Source organism: Berghia stephanieae, chromosome 3 (assembly GCF_034508935.2).
Source record: "Berghia stephanieae isolate SIO BIC M18660-M18661 chromosome 3, UCSD_Bste_1.3, whole genome shotgun sequence".
Lineage (NCBI taxonomy): Eukaryota > Metazoa > Mollusca > Gastropoda > Nudibranchia > Aeolidiidae > Berghia > Berghia stephanieae.
In genome coordinates, this window is record NC_088362.1 from 19,257,486 (window position 1) to 19,267,485 (window position 10,000).

At 35.2% G+C, this 10,000-nt stretch overlaps 1 protein-coding gene across 1 annotated transcript in view; it reads right to left on the reverse strand.

The window, feature by feature from the left end:
• The window catches only part of LOC144967293 (uncharacterized), a 78,177-nt gene that overhangs the window by 9,034 nt on the left and 59,143 nt on the right, over positions 1 to 10,000 (reverse strand). The window lies entirely within an intron of this gene.

Consider the following 10,000-nt stretch of genomic DNA (forward strand, 5'->3'; position numbering starts at 1 on the left):
CGGGCGGCGTGACATCAGACTATTGAATCGTATACCCATAGTACCTACATATCATATCGTTTATTTCGATTTTTTAAAGATCGATATGCCGTGAGTCGTGGATTTTTCTTTTCAAGAAATTTAAAAAAAAAAGACCTTGTTTGGATTTCTTGTCACTTTTCGTGTCAGGTTTGTCTCCTAGGGTGAGTACTCTCAGTAATGTCGGCATGGCTCACGCAAAAACGCACGTGCCTGCGGCGTTGGGATGGGCGACGTCACATCATGGTGGTACTCGGTACACGAGTGTTCGGGTTCACTTAAAATCTCGATTTTCTTCATCGTCACCAACAAGCTCCGACTACTCTTCTGTACTCGGTTATGTGGTCTTGTGGTATGACACTCGCTTTCGGATCGGAAGGTCCTGGGTTCGAGTCTCGCTCGGCGCATAGTTGAATCTTTGGAGAAGGCTCTTTACTCACATTTTCTCACCGTACTCAGCGTTGCCCCTGTCCGAAAATATTGTACATCGCCTAACAGGCGTCATGTCCCGTCCTTAATGTTAAATGTTACTGTTGGCCAGGGACCCCTCGTAAAGCACTTTGAGCACAGTTAGTGGATATTGTGCTTTATAAAAGCTCTTTTTTTTACCTACCTAAAAAAACAAAAAAACAATAATTTAAAATTTGGCTTAAAAACTAGTCCTTCAATTACCGATCGATTAAATGACTTTCTTCTTAGAAATTAAAAAAAAAACATCTCAAACCTGGGACTTTTAATAAAATGTTGACAAGATAAAGATAATTTTCATGTTTTTTTTTTCTTGTGTGTTTGTTTTGCTTTTTGTGTTTTTTTTGTTTTTTTGGTTTTTTTTTTTTGTTTTGTTTTGTTTTTGTTTTATTTTCAGAGATCGGCAGTACTGACACCAGAACATCGACGTCAAACCTCAAGGCTCACCATATTTTCAAAAACAATGAATAGCCACAACACACAAGGTCAAATATCTCGAACACTTTAAACCTAAGTCAAACAGTTATCCAACAAGAAAAATCGCCATTCCTCTAATTTCATAAACCTTACATTAAGACTGAATTTTTATTTGTTTTAAAACAAAACAACAACAACAAAAAAGTTATTTTCCAAATAATTTTCCCGAGAATGGAATTGCAAGTAGATAACCACGACTCTCGGATAATCGTCACAATGTAAACAATGGCAGTGATTGGTAAACACAGCAAACTACACTGGTTTTACTCTCGATTGTATGTGTTTAAGTAAAATATCCACTGTGTAAATATAAACGTTCATAATCTGATCGAGAAAATCGTTTGATAACTATTCACCTATTTGGAAGTATAAAAACAACAACAATGATAGAGAGAGATCAATTTCATTCGCCTTACTGTTTATAAACAACCAACTATATTTGGCAAGTGCAAGGGAGGTAATTTAGACGAGAAAGAATGAACAAAGGATAATTAGTTATGATTTGGTATTTTAATCGGTAAAAATTGTGGATAAAGCGATGGTCTCGAAGGTTGAAAGATAAAAATGGAGTACATGGACATGGATATAAATTGCCAAAGGTATGAGTGACAGCTTAAAGGGAGGTAATATAGACAAGAAAGAAGGAGCAAAGGATAACTGGTATGATTTGGTAATTTAATATAAGTAAAAATTGTGAATTGACCGATGAGCTCAAGAAATGGATTAGTAGTGGCTTGGACATATGGAAAGAAATTGCAAAGGTATTGAGCCACAAGTAAAAGGGAGGTAAACGGAGGTTTGGGTGGACCAGCAAGGGAAATAATTCATTAACAACTTGGCGCCGTGACCAGGTCTTTCAGTTCAAGTCGATAGAGGTCACACGGTGCAAATAGAACGACAGAGAATTGATATGGAACCGCTTTGCATGCATTTTAAAACACAAAAATAATTAAGAAAAAAAAAAAAAAAAAAGAAGAAGAAGAAGAAAGAATAGGATTGCCGATCCTCCCCTTCTAAGAACACACGCACAAAACTGTTACATAATAAATTATATTCTCTTTCGCCATCTCGAGACTAAACCTTTGAAGCATTTTTAACCCATCTTCATGAATTAAAACAATAAAAACGGCAACATTGAAAAACCTTAACGAAACAAACAAAATATTATATAACCATCCATATTACAACTAAGACTAAGCCAAGCACAAAACCAATCCTAGAAAATAACAGGAAAAAAAAAGACCGAAATAGATCTTTTAAAAGTGCCGACCACCCCCCCCCCCCCAAGCCTACCCCTTAAAAAAAACAAAAGAAAAAAAAAAGAAACACACACTAAAATAATAAAAAAAGACAACCCCCCCCCCCACCTCCCATAAAAAACCCCCAACAAAAAAACAAGTAAAACAAAACAAAACAAAACATATACCAAAAAATTCATTGTTTGTAAAATAGATAGATTGATTAATGTATTATGGTATACATCATTATCTCACCTGGAATAGACAATAAAATATATTTTTTAAATCCTGATCTTCTCCTCTCCCTCCCCCCTCTCCCCCCTCCCCTCTCCCCCCCTCTCCACCCCTCTCTCTATCTATCTCTCTCACTATATATATATATATATATATATATATATATATATATATATATATATATCACACACACACACACACACACACACATATATATATATATTATAATATATATATATATATATATATATATATATATATATATATATATACACACACACTAACACTCACGCACAGACTCACACACACAAGTTCACCATATTATTTAACCCTTTGAGCCCACCAACATCCCCACTAACTTTAACCCACTAACATTCTTTACTAATAATTCACCAATCTGTCCTTCCATCTCTATCTCACTCTTATTTTTTTTCCCACCCTCTTCTCTACGTCTCCCTCTTTTCACTCAATCACTCTCTCTCTCTCTCTCTCTCTCTCTCTCTCTCTCTCTCTCTCTCTCTCTCTCTCTCTCTCTTATTCCTTCCCATCCACAGCCACGGCCCCGTCGTTGTCTTAGACAATTACGTAAGAAACGGTTTCGTGCACGACAGGTTTTGCTCACACCTGAAGATCGATAGCTCAAAGAGTTGTCGTCGTTGCTAAAGGGGGAAAAAATACTTATTCAATATGCATACAGCAGGCGTCACGATAGCTCTACTATACCAAAGGGGTCTTTCTGTCTTCTTTTTTTCTTTTTTTTTTTCCTGTTATTTTATGCTGGTGTTGGTTTTGCGTTTGTCTTATTCTTAGTTGTAAAAGGGGGTGGATATTATGTTATATTTGGTTTGTTTTTTTTTAAAGGTTTTTCAATGTTGCAGTGCGGCTATGTAGTCTAGTGGTATGACACTCGCTTTCGGATCGGAAGGTCCTGGGTTCGAGCCTCGCTCAGCGCATGGTTGAGTCTTTGGAGAAGGCTGTGTGAGTTCCCCAATCCTGTACATCTTATACACCAACGACTGCAGACCATCCTTTGAAAATTGTTTTATAGTGAAATATGCAGATGATACTGCTATTCTTGGCTTATTAAAAGATAAAGTTACCGAAAAGAATTATTTCAAACAAATAAATATATTCACCGATTGGTGTAAACAAAATCAGCTTGAATTAAATGTTGAAAAAACGAAAGAACAGGTGTTTGGTGTAAAAAATAAAAACGACTTAAAGTGTGTGGCGATCGGTAAAGATGATGTTGAGATAGTTGACTATTTTAAATATTTAGGAATAACCATTGATAGTTCCCTCAATTTCTCTCAACATATTAATATAATATCTAAGAAAGTTGCCCAAAGATTATACATCCTAAGGAAATTGAGAACATTTCAAGTAAGGAAGAAAACTATGTTAAGAGTTTATGACTCATTGATTAAAAGTGTAATTGCGTTTGGCTGCACCATATGGTTTGGAGGAAGCCGACTTAAAGATAAATCAAAAATTTCAAAATCTATCAAAGAGGCATCAAAAATAATAAACCATCCTCTTGATGGAGTAGAAAGAATTCATGGAAAAGCAATAGAAAGGAAAGCATTCTCAATTACCAACAATAAAAAACATATTTTATACCATGAATTTAGTCTTTTACCATCTGGGAGAAGGTTTTGTCAGATTAAATGTAGAACTAACAAGTATAAATCAACGTTCGTTCCATCAGCAATAAAAATTTTGAATATTTCATATGGTACAGAAAAACCAAGGATTGATTCGTTGACTGATTAACTGATTAATTTATTTAATGTAAGATTAACTGACCAATTGATAATGATGATAATTTTTGGTGTCGAATTGCCACAATCGTAACAAATTGAAAACGAAATGAATATGTTTATGTTGTGTATATCGCACGTGTGAAAGAAAGAAAGAAAGAGAGAGAGAGAGAGAGAGAGAGAGAGAGAGAGAGAGAGGAGAGAGAGAGAGAGAGAGAAAATAAGTAGGAGTGAAATATCTGTTCAATCTTAGTTATCGTTTAACATTATAACAAGTGTAACTAAATGACAAATTGCCATATTTATGGACAATAAAGATCTATTATTATTATTATTATTTATTATTACTCACATTCTCTCACCTTACTCAGGTGTAAAATGTGTACCTGGCCGCTAACACTGTTGTCTCTGTCCGAAAAAAAAAATGGTAATATCGCCTAACAGGCGTCATGTCCCGTCCTGAATGTTAAATGTTGCTGTTGACCAGGGAGCCTTTGTAAAGCGCTGTGAGCACGTTTAGTGGATATTGCTCTATATAAAAGCTCACTTTTTTAACTTGTGGTGGAACTGTGTTTACTCTTGCCCAGAGCTGCCTACTTGAAAATTTTTCAAATTCGTATTTTCAAAGGGGAAAAAAATGAAACAGTCACCATAAATAGCTTTACAAATCAATCATTTGCAATCGCCAGGATCCACAAATGCTTCAACGTCCTGAATATAGGATCAAAGGAAATAAATTTCCCTTTCCAACAAGATTTATTGACTCAAAGAGGCGAATGTAGTCCTGTAGCGGGAGCCAATAATTCGTAATTCTACGATTTTTTTGTAGTGTACTAGACAGGTCTGCTCTTACCCAATGAAGAAAATAATAAAACTAATAAATTGAGCTTTTACATAGCGCAATATCCACTAAACGTGCTCAGAGCGCTTTACAAGGGGTCCCTGGCCAACAGCAATACGTAACATTTCAGACAGGACATGACGTCTGTTAGGCGATATTACAAATTTTTTTTTCGGACAGAGACAACGCTGTTAACGACTAGGTACTCATTTTACACCTGAGTACGGTGAGAGAATGTGAATAAAGAGCCAATTCCGAGGACTCAATTATGCACCGAGCGAGGCTCGAACCCAGGACCGACCGTCCGATCCGAAAGCGAGTGTCATACCACTAGACCACATTATAGCCGCATCCGAGACTGGAAATACAGAAACAGGACACTTCAAGAGGGCAAAAGCGTTTTAATAACGGACTATGCATATCTAGGTCAGACAGTGTCAATAGGATTCAATAGTCGTAACGTCACTTCCTTCATAATGACGCATGGTAACTTAGCAACACTGGCTCTAAACTATCGGAACAATGGCGGACGCCCGTATGAAATATTTCTCCGGCGAGCATAAAAGCGTATCCAGAGGGGAAAAAAACATAAACTTGATCAAGTTTTGACTTTTACACATTCTGATCACAAGGCATATGAAAAGTTCTAGCCAGCATGAAGAATAAAAAGTAATGATTTTCTTTGGTTAGAACCAAGATGACCGCCGTTGCCGGGCGGCGTGACATCAGACTATTGAATCGTATTCAGTAAACATCCTGCCGCTCATTGTAATACTCGCGGAAAAATGAAGGCCATTGCGAATAGACCCTCGTCTATTTTAATTATTATAGCACTGTATTGTGGAAATTAATTTAATAATATAGATCGAGACGAATATTTTGAGCCTTCAACGATCAAATTAGTAATAGGGTGGCCAGATGGCGATTCCCAAGTCCAAGGTCAATAATTTAAGGACCGATCATTATACCCTAGCAGATATTCCAAATAACCATTTGAGTCAATTATAGAATTACCCTTGTTTTGTTTTGTTTTTTTTTTTTTGTTTTTTTTTTGTTGTTGTTGTTGTTGTTTTTTATTTTTTTATTTTTGTTGTTTTTTTTGTTTTTTGTTTTTTGTTTTTTTTTTTTTGTTGTTTTGTTTTTTTTTATTGGGTTTTTTCTTGTTTTATTTTTTGTTTTTTGTTTTTTAAGGTTTGCAATATATCAATAAACATCAATCTGTAAAAAAAAAAAATAGTTTTATAAATTTTTTAGAATTAGACTACCAGTAATTCTGTGGTTGTCGGCAAAAAATTAGCATGGGTTGTACGGAACAATGTTAACCCCAAACTCTATTTATATATTTTTTAAATAGATAAATTAAATTTGGCTCAAGTTTTCGCATCTTTCTATTTTCAAAACCTTTCTTCAGCCAAAAACAATAACAGTTTTTATTTTTTAAACTTTAATACTTTACATCACAATAAATCCATAAGACGGTAGAAAAGTCTTGGCACATCTAGTTGGGAAATACGATTGGTGCGCAATTTTAATCAATTAATTAATTAAAAATGTCTAAAGCGCCAATCTCATCATAACGTGTTCAGTGGCACTTTACAAGACATAATTAGCATGAGAATTTTGAAAAAAAAATTTATAGTAATAATAATAATAATAATAATAATAATAATAATAATAATAATAATAATAATAATAATAATAATAATAATAATAATAATAATAATAATAATAATAATAATAATAATAATAATAGTAATAATAACACTTTATTGCATCCCAAAATGGAGATTTTTTGTTCAGACGTGTTATAGTTTACAAAGCGAAAATTAATATATAAAATGATTGTTGCTTGTTATAATAAAGCCTAATACTGGACGTGAGAAAAGATTTGTTGTCGATGATCTATTAAGTTATGCTGATGTCAATGGAATAGGAAGAATGTGATTTTGAAATATTTAGGAAATGTTAATCTAATATATTTTGTCTTCAGTCTAGACTTAAAGCGCTCAATAGTATGAGCGCTTCTGGTAAAAACCGAGAGATAATTTCAGATTGATGGTGCCGCAAAGTAAAATGTTTTGGACATTTTTCTTACTAAAGTGGTGTGTTGTGAGGAGTGGAGAGCCCGGTGTGGCCTTTACTTTGATATCAATGACATGTGGTATTGTGGTGCTTAGCCATGAATACATTTGAAAATTATACATCTTGAATTCAACTCTCCTCTCGACAGACAACCTACGTGTAGCTGTAGTTTCAGAACATATGTAATATTTTCTCTAATGTTCGTCCCAGGTATGATTCTTGCAATTTGTTTTGAGTTTTTTAATTGGATTCAATAGTCTGATGTCACGTCCGCCCAGCAACGAGCAGCTTGGTTCGAAACAAAGAAAATCGGTACTTTTTATACTTCATGCTGGCTAGAACTTTTTCAAATGTCATATGATCAGTATGTATAAAAGTGAAAACATAATCAGATTTATAATGTTTTTCTCCTCCGGATACACTTTTATGCTCGTCGAAGAAGTATTTCATTTCCGCCGTTGTTCCGATAGTTTAGAACCAGTTACTAAGTTACTATGCGTCATTACGAGGGAAGTGACGTCATGTTGAAGCCTATTTTTATCAAAGTTGACTTTGCTGGGAGACCATAAAGTAGGGAATTGCTGTAAACAATTTTTCTTGCGACAAGTGCATGCACTACCAGTCCAGTAGGTATATATTTCATCCATTAGGGAACTTCTTGTGTCAATCGATAATTGTTTTAAAAGTAAACATATCAATAAGTATGAAATCTCAAAGAGTGGAAAAATCGATTTAACTCATTCAAACCGACTATATCCGTAGTTTGCCGGGTTACTTTTACCCCATGCCTATTTATTACACTTTTCTGAGACAAATTTTAGGCGTAGTATCAATGTTAATGAATTATTATACATGTTAGTGGTAGTTGAATAAAACTATATATTATCCACATGCCCGTTTTTAATACATTTTTCCCAATTTTGAAAAGTACCAAAAATCTCTAGGAGAACTACTCTTCAGATTCTGACGTGAAAAAAAAGGTAGGCAGAATAATATAGTATTGCTGGGTGTATCACCGAGCTACCTTGATGGGCATTATGACGGTGTATTCATTCACTTTTACTGACGTGTACTTATTTTCAGGTCTGATAACCTAAAGTGGTTTTTTAAATTAGCTTGTATATAGCGCAATATCCACTAAACGTGCTCAAAGCGCTTTACAAGGGGTCCCTGGCCACAGCAACACGTAACATGTAGTACGGGACATGACGCCTGTTAGGCGATATTACATTTTTTTTTCGGACAGAGACAACACTGTTAACGGCCAGGCACTCATTTTATACCTGAGCACGATGAGAGAATGTGAGTAAAGAGTCTTTTTCCAAGGACTCAACTATACGCCGCTCGGTACTCGAACCCAGGACCTTCCGATCCGAAGGCGAGTGTCATACTACTAGACTACATAGCCGCTTGTACTACAGGACATTTGCGGCCCATCGCCTCCACACGATATTATGTAGAAATAAACCAAGTGCCAAGAAAAAAAAATAAGCGATTCTAAAGTTTTTTTTAAATAACAGAAATGTCAGTATTTAGTTCTTTTTTTTTTTACGTTCAGAAACGACGTCATCCATTGTCTTTAATAAAATATGAGAGAAAACAAATAAACTCGCGTTTCATAATTTAAAACATGAGAGAAAACAAATAAACTCGCGTTTCATAATTTAAAACATGAGAGAAAACAAATAAACTCGCGTTTCATAATTTAAAACATGAGAGAAAACAAATAAACTCGCGTTTCATAATTTAAAACATGAGAGAAAACAAATAAACTCGCGTTTCATAATTTAAAACATGAGAGAAAACAAATAAACTCGTGTTTCATAATTTAAAACATGAGTGAAAACAAATAAACTCGCGTTCCATAATTTTGACAATCCGAAGGTTGTTGCTTAAAGCTCGAAGAAATAAGTAACAATAGTCAAATGGAATGGAAGCTTAAATTTAATAAACAAAGACATATAACGTGGACGTTTCGGGTGTCCCCTTTGTCAATAAAACACGATGAATAAAACACTTCTTAAGACGAATGTGTTTCATTCGTCGTGTTTTGTTGACAAAGGGGAAACCCGAAACGTCCACATTATTCGTATTCGTTAATTTTATTGAAACTTCCATTCCATTTGACAAGTGTTACATTATATAATTTTGACAATAAAAATCAATATAAACAAAGAAATCACCTCGATATAACACCATTCTGAATCGATGGTTCAAAAATAAGAAAGAAATAAAAACACTGGAGAGAGACAAAAATATAAAAAAAATTGATTTAAAAAAAATAAAAAATAAAGATGTTTAAAATAGAAAAGATAAGACGACCGAAGATAAAAATCTCGATCCTCATCTCTAATTCAAAAAGACAACACGTTAAAACTTTTCCTGGGATCTGTCAAGGCAGATATAGAGGAGACTCCAGTGAGTTTTTTGAGACTTTGGCCGAATTAATTTTTAAACCGGTAAACACCTAGATTTGAGTCTTGTCGTCCGCGGCGGTGACGATTTCTACTAAAATAAAAACAGATTTACAGGGGGCGCTTGATTTATTATTGAAACGCGGCATCACGTTGATGATGAGCGTGGAAGGGACGGGACGTAGAGAGAGAGAGAGAGAGAGAGAGAGAGAGAGAGAGAGAGAGAGAGAGAGAGGGAGAGAGAGAGGGGGGGGGGCGGGGAAGAGAGAGAGAGAGAGAGAGAGAGAGAGAGAGAGAGAGAGAGAGAGAGAAACACGGCATCACGTTGATAAGCGTGGAAGGGACGGGACGTAGAGAGACTTCAGAAAGGAGAGAGAGAAAGAGAGAGAGAGAGAGAGAGAGAGAGAGAGAGGGAGAAAGAGAGGGAGAAAGAGAGAGAGAGAGAGAGAGAGAGAGAGAGAGAGAGAG